The 12710-nt window shown below is 38.4% G+C and overlaps 1 protein-coding gene across 4 annotated transcripts in view; it reads right to left on the bottom strand.

The window, feature by feature from the left end:
* MAMLD1 (mastermind like domain containing 1) overlaps window positions 1–12710 on the bottom strand; it is a 256661-nt gene that overhangs the window by 168642 nt on the left and 75309 nt on the right. For all 4 annotated transcript variants that reach the window (XM_064669754.1, XM_064669753.1, XM_064669755.1 and 1 more), the window contains exon 3: window positions 8190–8316. The gene's annotated coding sequence lies outside the window, so the exon portion shown is untranslated. The remainder of the gene's footprint in view (window positions 1–8189; window positions 8317–12710) is intronic.

The raw sequence follows: 12710 nt of genomic DNA, 5'->3' as shown, positions 1-12710 counted from the left end.
GTCTCTAGCAGCTTCCCACCCAGAAGAGTGGTTTTGTTGAGAAAATGTTGCCCAAGCTCCCCTGCTGAACATCATTTATTTTATTGTTATTTGATTTTCCCACGTCACTCATGTCCTTGTTTTGCCACCTGCTCTCCCTCATTCAGCACATAATTTATAAAACTCCATAAGAAGGATGGAGACAATCTTCTTGTTACTGTTCTGTACAATATGAAGACAAAGTGATCCTGGGCACAATAGGAATGAAGCCATAGGATGGTATCAGTGATGACATTCCTCATCCTAATTTCAAATTAGATCTAGAAAAAAAAATCCAACTGATTTGGTAACATTGAGATTCCTGGGTAGTTTAAAATGTGCCCATTTGTATTTGCAGTGTAAATAGTCACTGCAAAGAACAAATGGTTTCTTGAATTTAGCAAAGGAGGGGGGATCAGAAGGCTGCTGCTCCTGTTTAAGTCATTTGGATTTTTGCCACTGGTACAACAGGGCTGAGATTTCATGCTGGAATCTAAATGTGAATTACCAACTCTATGCCAGAGGGGAAGCCACACATCCTTTTCTGTCTTGGTAGGCTCAATTGCAAAAATAGGTAAAAGCAAGACCATGCAAAAATCACACTGCCTCAACAGTGAGATTTCCTGGGTAAAAAATGACTCTCCATTTGCTACACAACTACTTAGCAGTGATGTGTCATGACTGATTTTGGTGCAGATGCAAAAGGGGGCAGAAAAATGGATCTAATGCATTTTTCAAAAAAACAGGACTTCCAAGCTTCCACTCAGGCACCATGAGGTGCCAGGTTTCTGCTGACCGTGCTTAACAAACATGTTCTCTTTGCATTTGTCTGTGCCACACCATGAACACTTTAAGTAATTCTAAACTTTATCTTGATAGTTATTTGTCTTTTTCTCATTCATACTCTGACTTATGTATGATTTATAATGTTTTTACTGGGAAAGCTTCATAGGCAAGTAAGCTTTCCCTTGTGAGGGTTCGTACATTACCATTTGGAAGCATCTTTTTACTTTTACTATAGTAATATTTCCTACATCGATTTTCAACTTCGTCATTACTGGAAATTGTCTAGGTAATAATTCTAAAGAGCTGCTGGTATTTCATGCAAAAGCCTGACAAACATTCCATTAAAAATTGTACTGGTGATAATTCATCAAAAGGCACATTTTTCTAATCCCTTTCTTTTATTACAGACTTTGCCACCTGAAGTTACACACTTAATTTCTAAATACATGATTGGCCCCAGTTCCTCTTGATTGTATTTTCCCCAGAGAAGATGCTGAGTCAAACAGAGATAAAGCAACTTCTAACATAACTAGTCATTCATTGTGCTCAACCCAAGATAAAGAGGCCTGAGTTGCAACAATCTTTGAAGCTTTCTTTTTATCAGGATCCTGTAAAAAGCTCCCATTGAGACTTCCCAAAAAGGGAAAAGAAATAGCAGTCTTATTGGTACCAATGCAAGATCATCAGACACAGCTTATGTAATGCAAGGAGCAAAAATGAGATGGCAAAAATGAGGAGCATAATTTTCACTTAATTAAAGACCTTTTTTTCAGACATTTTCTACTCAAAGTTACCCTTATTATTATTATTATTTGTTTTCAGTCACCATTCACATACTAGTCATAAAGTATTCAACTTTTAATCTCTATATATTTTTACCTACCTATTACTTACATAGGTACAACAAATTAGCTACATTTTAATTCAGTTCTTTCATTAGCACATTGAGTTTAAACAGAAAGCATTCAGATTACATGGATTAATTAGATGTTTTATTAAAAAAAACAGGAAAATGAGTTGCCGAGTATAATATAAAACACAGCAGGCTTTGACTTTCTGCCTGGAAGCTGTTTAAAAAAATAATAATAATTAAGAAGGAAATGAAGAGTACACTGTATTCTATGCATAAATCAGAGATATTAAAGGCAAATATTTGCTTTTAGATTATGATGAACTCAGATTTACACAAAAAATGGACTTGAGATGTTAATTTAGCTAAATATGAGCTCTAATCAGTCATTCCTCCTGCATCATCTTCCATGGCTATGCATAATAATAGTAGAGGTGTTCGTACTGTAACACAACCTTTCACTGTAAGCTGGAGCCTGAGGATGTTTTCTCCCCTTATCCTTGAATCCCCTTTGCACAGCCCTAAGCCCCATCACACATTTAGAAGGAACAGTTCAAAAACTAGATGGAGTATAATAAATTAATCTGGACTTAGTGGGTGGATAAAAGGTCCAGCAGGGGTTTGTTACAGACCCTGGGGACAAGAAGAGAGAGAAAAATGGAATATTGCACAATGACATTAGTAAGGCAAACAGAGATAATACTCTGTGTGCACGCCTGTGTGCATGTGTCTGTGTGTCTACAGAGTGCTGGGGGAAGGGTGGCATCAGTATTCTCAGCCTGGAATCATCTTAATGTAATAAAGATTGAATACTGCCAGCCTACTTCCAGGGATGAAAGGAAGGAATGTTTCTACATCTGTCCTTAAATTATCACACAAAACCAAATCACAGACACAAGAACTCCACTAAAAAGCAAACAATGTTAGCGAGTCTCCATTCTGAACACTCTGACTCAGGAATTTGAAACCATTGTTCTCTGACCAGACTTACCCAGAGAAGGAAGGTGTGCACAGCCTGCATCAAGTTATTATGGTACAACTTTTTAACAGGACATGCAAGAACGAATTCTCCCCCTTTTGAAAAACAGATAAGCACAAGTGTGAAACACCAGAAACCATGTTTGTTCTTATATGTACTCTTGAATATAGTACCAGTGCCATTTCAGTTTTGAGAGCCAAGGTGGCAGCTGCACTGTGTTTAGCCAGCATTCCCACCTTTCCAAAACTAAATGACTGACAGTAAAAGTGCTTGTGTCCTGCCCACAATCTGTGAAAGGGGTTCTCCCTTTCACACAGACTCAGACTTCCTACATGCTATGAACCACCTTGAGGTAGGACATAAAAGTGTATAATTTCATAAAGGAAACATTGCAGAATGCAGAGAAACACACAGCAAAACAGAGTGCAAGGAAAGACAGAGGGGGTTCAAATGGATTGAGAATTGCCTTGTCAGAAGCCTATGAATTGACAGGTTTGGGAAAGTAATTTCTGATCATCCGTTTGAAATTTGTACCTAAAATACAAAAGGTATGAATGAAATGTTCCTGTCTTGAATATACATTCATCAAAACTTGACATACGATATGCACTTTGAAACTGAAATGAAACAAACCTAATGTAATTGTAAAATATGCCTAAATAGCAGCTGCTCCTCGTTCCCTTTTTCCTCACCTACCATATGCAAGGGCTTGCCACAGCTCATGCAACTTGGGTCATTACACATTATATCAAAGAATATAGATGTCAGTGCTTCCCATTTTACTTTTTCAGCAGGATTCTGGATGACATCTTCAGATATACACAAGAAGAGGGAGATGTGTATTGGGAGCTTCACCCTCTGCTGCACAAGGGCCTAAGAAAACCTAGGTTAAAGTGCACTCTACTACTGCTTGCAATGACCAGAACCATCCCTCTATCAGCTCTCTGAGAGCTGTTGAGGAAAAGTGGGGACTTGGAGAAGCCCCTCTTAGACATCACTCATATTTCCCCCATATCCATTCTTTTCTAGCACGACTCTACTAACATAGTAGACTTTTGTTTTTTTGAAGGGGAATTTCCAAGTTTGAGCCTAGCTTTAGTTTGAAAACATTTTTTTTTTTTTACGTGTTCTCTCAAAAACTGCATCTGCAATGAAGTCTTTGGAGTGCAAGAATTATATGTGGTTACTGGCTTAAATCTCTGCTGGATTCCCAACCGTCTATTTTTATCTCATGATCTCAGAGCAATTTGTGATGTTGCACAACATCCAACAGTTCTGATGCAAAGAAATGGCAGCAATGCAGTTTTTCAAGTTAAAAATCTGGACATGATGCTGGATTGGTGATACCTGGCTGGCTGAAGATTTATGAAAGAAACAGCTAAAGAAGAGCAAATGATGTTAACCAGAAAGGTGTGTTAGCAACAGACTGAAATTAACGCTTGGATTTAGAAGAGAGAGCTAAAATTTAAAACAAGCCCAAGGTTATCAAGTCTTTAGCAATATGTCAGATATAATAAAAAATAAGAAGATATGTAATTAACTGGACAGTGAGGAACAGCTCCAGAACTTGCAGAGAGAGTTCATTTTGAAGTCATAGCAACTTTTTTCATGTTGGGGCTGCATCTGACTGTTGCCAGAAGGTACTCAATGCTGAGTATCTCTATTCCTGCATAACTCCTATTCACAAAACAGAAAAAGAACACAAATAATGTTCTTCTTTTCATTTGTTTGTACGTATGTTTTAGATAAAGCTGTTCTGATGGCTTAAGACTCTTTGTTCAGATTGCACAAGCTATTTGGTGCCAGAGTTATTTAAATCCTGGGAAGAAGTACTACAATAGATAGAAATGATGTATGAATAGTACATAAATGATGATAATGGAAGGGCTGATTTAATAAATGGAAACTTTAAGCTGAAAGCACGAATGAGAAGGCACTGTCTCTACAGCTCTACTGATGCAGAACGTGGGGTCATGAAGAACCGAGGAGAAATGCTGCACATTGCCCTGCCAGGATTTATCCCATGCTCTGAAAACTTGGACACATTGTTGGGTAAGCTACTGGAGCTGCCACCTTGCAGATGATACCTAAAGCTGACAACCTAATCATCTGTGGCACATTTTGTAAAGGACAAGGAATTAGCTATAGTGAAGTGGCCTCACTTCAGCCTGCATAATTACATCCTGCACATCTATGATTCCTGTGCTGTTTCTTAGAGGGGGAAAAAAAAAGAACATATTCTTCCCTTGCTGTAAGCCTTTTGCCTAGAAAATCTCAGATATAGCTGCAGTCATCTCGTGCTTAAGTCTGATATCAAACTGTTAAATTTGCAATGTACTTTGAGATCATTTATTCTAAACCTTAAGATTATTACTGCAGACATCTCCAAGGACTACATAATCCACACTGTATGTTCCAATAATGAGGCACGTAAGAGTAAACTGAGAATTTGGTTTCTGATTCCTCCCCCTTCTTTGCCCTGCCCATTTCTGTGCTTTGAAAACAGAAGCCATAATGCTGTCGGAACATTTTTTTTAGTGGTTTAATAAACATGACATGCTTGCACTTGCTTTGCATTTTAATAGCAATGCAGTGGCAATAAGACACTTCCACAAACACAATGCATGCAATTACGTAGGGTTTTAAGTGCTAACTTTGTGTCAGGCATATATATACACATTTTAAAACTCTTTTGTTCGAAGCCTAAAAATCCTCAGTTTTCTCTCTTCCCTGTTATGGCACCTGACTGCCTTTCAGGTGGAGTTTGATGGGCACACACCACTTGGAGTAATTAGGAGCTGTATCTTTGTGGCTGTATCACTGCCACATCGCCACTCCAGTGGAAACTTTTTAATGGCACCTGAGGAGTACCTATGGAATGGCCATGTTGCTGATCTGACAGTTTTTAATTTTTCCTTTTTCTTCCTTGAAGACAGTTCCAATATGAGGGATGGTGGTAGTGACCACTGATAGCTTCAGTTCTAAGAGCAAGAATGGCCAAGTGTTGCTAACACATGAAGTTTCGTTCAGGATTTTGAAGTCCCAGAGTACTGCAGTGGTCTGTCTAGGGTTTTGGTTTGACCCATTTTAAATACCTTGTGTCTATTACAGGAGTAGACCTTCATTAACCTGCCCTGAAGTTCTTAAAAATTAAATTAAATCTCACTAGAAAAGATTCAAGTAGTAAGAGTGGTAGTTTTAGTTCTAAGGGATATAACTTGTTCTGTGTTAGTGCTTCTGATTTTGGGCCATCATCCCTCTCTCTCTCTTGCCAGGCTCAGGGTGACATTTCACTCATTTTTATTCAAAGGTAAATTGCATGACCAGGAATGAAATTAATTCCAGGGTCTGACTCAAAGTACATTGTAATAAACAAAAGGGCTGATATTATCTTTAGTGGAGTACCTACAACGTTTAGCAGAGCACTAAAGTTAACACAAGCCATAATATGCACATAGTTTTAAAGAAAACGCTTTACTATTCTTTACCATAACAACAATGTTGAATTTGTCCATGTTTATGCTAAACAGCATAACTTCCTTTTATGTTTCAGATATTAATATTCATACATTTACAGTATAACACTGTACTCTGCTTTTGCATTAGGTTCAGCTAGATTGTTACCCGACAAACATTATTAAAGATTTTTTACTTACAAACTCAAGAGACTCCAATCGGAATTTTTCTGCTACACACATTCACTGGTGTAGGGATTATAGGCTTGAGCAACTTACATTGTATAATAAACTGCCAAATGAGATGAGGTAAAACAGTAACTCCACAGAAGGATCTAATTCAGAGTACTTACTGTGTGCTAGTATTAGTCAGTGATTAGGTTATTAAATCCTCTCTAATTATTATTTGAAGCTTTTCATAAATAGCTTTTTGCAAAATGGATCTTATCTAAAAATTTAATTTATTGGATGTTTACAGGCTTAAAAAAGTGATTTTATGATATAAACCCAGAATTACTTCCTTTTTAAATAAACCCAACTGGTGCTGTAATTGAGATGAGCACGCTATTTTTTTCATGCAATAATCTGATATGGGACTTTCCTTTCTCAAGAGACTTGCTTGATCTGCTCTTTATAGACATTCAGTCTCTGTAAATATGCTTTTGGTTTCTTTATCAGTAATAGTATTAGACCTGAATGCTTTAGTATACAGTATAATGGGATATTAAAGGGCTTTCTGTATATGTTTTAGACAAGCCAGTCTAATAGAAAGAAATGAACATATGAAGGATATTCTTTACAAGTAGACAGTACCATTTATAAGGATTTTCTTCTACCATTTAGTTATTACATTTTGAGAGAAAATCACATTGCTTTCTTTACCTTTTTTTTCTCTGTCATTGTTTGCCTTTTCTTCCTGTTTGTACTTTGCTACCAAACCATCTGACTATCTGTGTTGCCATGGGAAGGACTGTAATGCCATAAATTCAGAGAAGAGAAGTTCCTGTGTTCATTTTTTTTTTCCATTTTATTCTTACACAATCACTAGCACAGATTAGCTGCTTTCATAAGGGTGTACTGGCAATAGAGCAGGATTGTAAAATATTCCATTTTGGAAAAGATACAGCAAAAACATTCTACATGTTTCACAGAATGGCACCAACCTACACAAGCAAAAGTCAATGCTTCCTAACTTGTAGATACCTGACTGTTCCAGAACTGAGCCAAATTATGGGCAGTTATCCATCTAGTCTTACAGTATGTGAATTCCAGAAATGCAAAAAAATGGAGGGAAAAACATGTTAAATCACAAAAAAACTATGCTGGATGCCTTAGGGGATTTGCCATACAATTCAGAGATTTTAATTTTCAAACTACTGGCTAAACCACCACAGGCTAGTAGTGACTGAAATTTGCCACCTTCTAAAATCTGTAAAGAGTGGCCCATCTAGAAGGACCTGTGGCTTCAGCTCAGTTGGCAGTGCCAGCTCTTCCCATTACAGAAAGGAGCTTCCTTGACTGGCATCAGTGCAGGTGCTTGCTTAGTGGGATCCATGGAAAGGCACAGGCCAAAACATCTACCAAGAACAGGTCCTCCAAGTACCATAGTGCAAATAACAGACCCAGGTTTGTTCTACAGACAACTCATTCAGCCACAAACTAAATGTCTTTGGACAGCAGCCCCCAAAAGTCACATCTACCACAGTAGATGTACCACTTGGGGACAGCAGAGGCAGAATCACACACTGTAAATGCAATCAAACTTCCTCATGAAAACCCAGAAGTGCCTTTACACATCAGTGCTGCTCACTGCAAGTGCTGGTCAGCATCATCCACATTACCTGCAGTTACCATTCAGAATCAAGACTGGGGGCTCAGCCTCAGTTCCTCAGGATACAGTTCCAAAGCTCCAAACAGGCAAAATGAAGACCCTAGGTGGTAATTTGTAGTGAACATAACCTAGTCCTACCTCTGCCATTGTATTAATCATCCATTGCTGACATGGAAACAACTCATTTTGACAAATAAACAACAGAAATGTGATTCAGAAGACACAGGAAGCAGATGTGCAAAGCTCAGGAAGCCAAGTGTAAAGACTCACCGTCCTGTCTGCAACCACACACTAATCTCATGTTTGGCTGATGGCTGTGGCTGAGCTGCTCTGTTCAATATTTTGTATGTTGATTGGCTTGTTATTCACTTCTGCCTCTGCTGGAAGCCAGACTAACCTGTGGGGGAAGTGTGGAAAACAATTACAGTATATCGAAATGGTCATACAAGTACAGCACACTGCAACACTTTACATAATTTATTAGGTGTTACTACAAGCACTGGCACTCACATGACAAAGGTTTTAACGAGACCGACAAATAGGACAACATCTGCATTCCTGTGAGAACATCTGAGATGAAAATTTAACATTAAACCAAAACTGCACTTACTACAGTGCAAACACTGCAATCAAGTGGTCTGCCTTGACTTGCAATGCATTATGTTAACACAGTATGGTTGCCAGAGTAAAATACAAATGTTCATTACAGCAGCAATTAATTGCTTGCTATTTTTGAAAATTAACAGTTAATATACTTTTCCAAATCAATCCAATCCAGTGTTACTCTGAATTTTCATGCATCATTTCTTTATTTTCGTCCCTATTGTGCACACAAGGTCAATTAACTGGTAAATATAATTATTTTACTAACATAGCAAGTGGCAGCTTATTATAAATAACAACTTATTTGCATATTTCCTTGTTTCTGAAGAGAATAGCAATGTTACGGGTCTGAAAATCTTTGCAACTCTAATACAGTGAGATATTGTTTTTAAGTAAATCTTCTATTTAAGTAAGTAGCCTAGTAAATATGCCATTTCTTAGATTAAAATCAGCAAGTAGAAGCTGGGTTGCAGATTTCAGAACTTGCCTCATTTGCATCTTGAAAATGGAATGGAACTGAAACCTTTCAAGCTTTATTGTTCAACTCCACAATTCTGTTGCTCTTTGTAAATGAAACGGAAAAGAGATGTATGTGAATATATCACACACTTCAGCCTAAATGAGCTTTCCAAATTTTAAATGAATATCATTGTTTGTAGTCACCTTCACAGTATTCCTGAAGTTGAAGCTGTGAGCTGAATTCTGACTGAATTTTGTGAAAGATTTGGGAAAACATGACTCACAGGATTTTAATACTGGCAGACAAAGACCCCTTTCTGACTCTATTTTTGATTTCCAGGGTCTCTTTAAATAAAGAAGATATTCAAGACCGAGGGACAACAGAGAACAGCTGCAAGGATGATTTCTTCTAAAAGGAGAAATCAAAGGACAGCACTCCTCATGTGCACTATATATGGCAATCTCTTTGTCTGAATATCGAAGAACTGGTTGGTACTCGCATGCTGTGCTGAAACTGCGTGGCTGTAGAGGTTTTCCTAGACATATTTCTTGATGACAACTGCATGCTGTTGGATTTGTTTCAGTGACTGTGAATCTGTGAGCCATGCATATTGCGTTCCATTTGCCACTTCGCAAGACAAAAATATTTAGTGAGCTTATGGCAAGCAGAACACCTCACTTGTGCTGATTGGGGTAGATGGGGTGATTTGTACATTCACACACGCTGAGCTTCAGGCACTCCGAGAAAAACTCCACTGGGTGAACTCGAGATTTATGCCCCAGCCCCAGAACAATTCATGTGTTGGGGTGCTCCTACTGAGACCTACCAATGGGAGCTGACAGCTGCGTACAGTGCACTGGAAACATTTTAAAGCTTGCTGTAAAGAAAATAGAGCAGTCTACGCCTAGCAGGGAGGAAAATCGATGAGTCGGCACTTGGCAGTGGTGACCAGCAGGAGGATGCTTCTGATGAATGCTGAGTCATTGATTTCCCTCCCTGATCAGCAGCAGCTGCTCCATTCACACTGCAGAAAGCCTTCTCGCCACGACCACATGTGTCAGCAGGCTTTATTGTCATTAAAGCAAGAGGTATTAGCTGACAAGACATCCAATTTATGTATTTTTGGTTTCGATAGCTCTAGCTCACAATTTCAAAGTTGCTTCTCAGCTAGGGCACCAAAAGGACATACGTATCAAGGCAGGAGATCCAATAGCACAAGCAGCTTCACAGGTACAAACAGTATTTGCATGACAGATGTGTGAATGTCGCCCCAGCCTTCGGTTTCTTTTCTCACCAGGAGGCACATATTTCATAAACTCAGAGCACAGTCGAGCAAAGGAGTTAAGACATCATCTGAGAAGGTAGGCTTCAAGTCAGCACGACGCTTATGTAGGAGAGCTCACATGTTTAAATTTAAACATACGTGTAAATATTCAGATGAACTGGGCTCTGCTCATGTGCCCTGCCTCCAGTGTGTGTGATGTACCATGGCATGGCTGAAGACCAAAGCATAATTGTAGTTTGTAATTTTATGACAATAAAAAAGCAACAGGTAAAACAGGTGAGACTACACCGAATGACTACAATAAAAGTACAGTTGGAGCAGGTTATTACAAATCTCAGCATTTGATGAGGATGTATATATTTCTCAACATGTTCTAGCCCTTGTTATGTTGTTTACATTACCATAATTATTACTTAATGTGTCTGTATATCTGCTTGAACTGATCTTTGAGGAAGCAGTTTACAGAAAGAGAAAAAAGAAGAGAAGGGACTGTCATGAGATAAATGCTGTTTCTCAGGATTAAAATTGACTGAAGTACACTATTTATAGTCAGGCACTTCACTGCTAGTAGCAATGCTGAGCCTGTTCATTTCAGGTTCCATTCATCGCAGAATATGCATGACTCTGCCTCAAAAACACTCACAGAAAAAGTCATAGGTCAGGCTTCTGTGCTTGAATTGGTATTTCAGCAAAAGCTCACGTGGCCAGCCACAAAAAACATTTTCCCTCAACTCTACGGGTGTTTGTCCTTCGAAAAAGAGCCTCTTCACCACAGCGACAGGCCTGGATTCAGGAGAGCCCACAACTGGCAAGCTGCATTTTCCTAGTTAATTCAGCTGCAGATTGAAAATTGCTCTTTTATAGCTGGCTCCCCTCTTTCAGGAGGCACAAGTCCACTTAAATTCTTTTGCTTTTTAAAGGGATCTCATCTCCCAGCTTCAGTGAATCCTTGTTAGAGCCGCATCAAACTCAGTGGTTTTGGGTCACGAAGATTTTGGAAAAGTGTACGTCAGCTACAACATCCACTCAGGTTGTAGGGTTTGTGAGTTTAGGAACCCTAAAATTTAAGATAAACATCACTGCCAGCCCATTTCCTTCGCTTTATCTCCCTGCACTTCTGAAAGCCCTCCTCCATTCTGCAATGCCTGCGGGCAGCTGAGGAGGCTCCTCCTCGTAGGAGCAGTTGCATTAGCACAGAAGCTTTCAAGGATAACTGCTGCTCCTCGGGGAGCCCCAGGAATAGGAACAGGCAAGAGTGCTCTCATTCTTTTATTCCTTCGCACATCTGGGGTCTGAAGTATCTTAGGCTGTGTTAAAAATCTGCTAACTTAAGAAACAAGTCTTTGAAATCAGATTGTCAGCTACACTGCAGGTAATGAGCCGTGTAACTTCTTAAGTCACACACATATCACTTTCTTTAAAATTGTTGACCGAGGGTATGAAAAGCACAAAACAGAAATAGCAGATGAACTCAAAAGTATAATGTGACCCTGCCTCATGTCTGAATTTCTTTGCTATGATCCACATGGACAGAAATGACTTGCACATTAACAGTTGCCACTGATGCAAGTAGCAGTGTTCTTGAAATTCTCCATTTAATTTCCTGATGATTTTAATAAAATACTAACTTTGCATGCTGAAGGCCAGGTTCTGGCACTGACTGATGACAAGGTGACATGGAGTAGAAGAGAGATCAAATGAAAAATAAAGAATATGACAGATCCTAAATAATTTCATTACTGACTGAAAGCTAAGGAACACTGTACTCAGGACCAAATTCAGAGAAAATAGAATACTTAGTATGTAAAATGTTTTAAACTTCTATAAAACTGATCAGGAGGGGATATGCTACCCATAAATAATGAATTTCCAATACAAATGACGCACATTGGGACACATAGTCCAAGTTTTGGAGAACAAGAAGTTTCATTAAAGAGATGTTCCAATGAACAAGATCCTGCTATGTTTAGATCATATCTACCTAATAAAATTAAAGATTTAGACATAATTAATATAGATCCAGACATTTACCTAATTAAAATGAACTGGGTAGAAAGAATTGATTATACGTTTCCCTATGAATGAAAATAAACATACAAATTACTGTTCATCAAAAGATAATGTATAACTCTAATGCTTTGATGATAGAAATCTCACATTATTTTTAATGTAAGATTGCTACTGATTAGAAAAAATGTATATGATTACAATTAGTCAGTCAGATTGTCTAAATCAGCATATGAGTTGATGGAGCTATGACAATTTACAATATCTGAGAATCTGCTCCTTATCTTGAACCAATGAGGAGTACAGAATCAACATTTGTAAAGAGGAATGCTTCCTTAGACACACTATAAACCAAAATCTTTTTCAGACGAAAAATGAAAACCAGTGACAACACTGCAAAGACTGTCACCATCACCAGTACTCAAACAGCCTCAGT

This window comes from Pseudopipra pipra, chromosome 13 (genome assembly GCF_036250125.1).
Source record: "Pseudopipra pipra isolate bDixPip1 chromosome 13, bDixPip1.hap1, whole genome shotgun sequence".
Taxonomy (NCBI): Eukaryota; Metazoa; Chordata; class Aves; order Passeriformes; family Pipridae; genus Pseudopipra; species Pseudopipra pipra.
The sequence above is the reverse complement of the archived record's forward strand: the minus strand, read 5'-3'. Positions and strand labels throughout refer to the sequence as shown.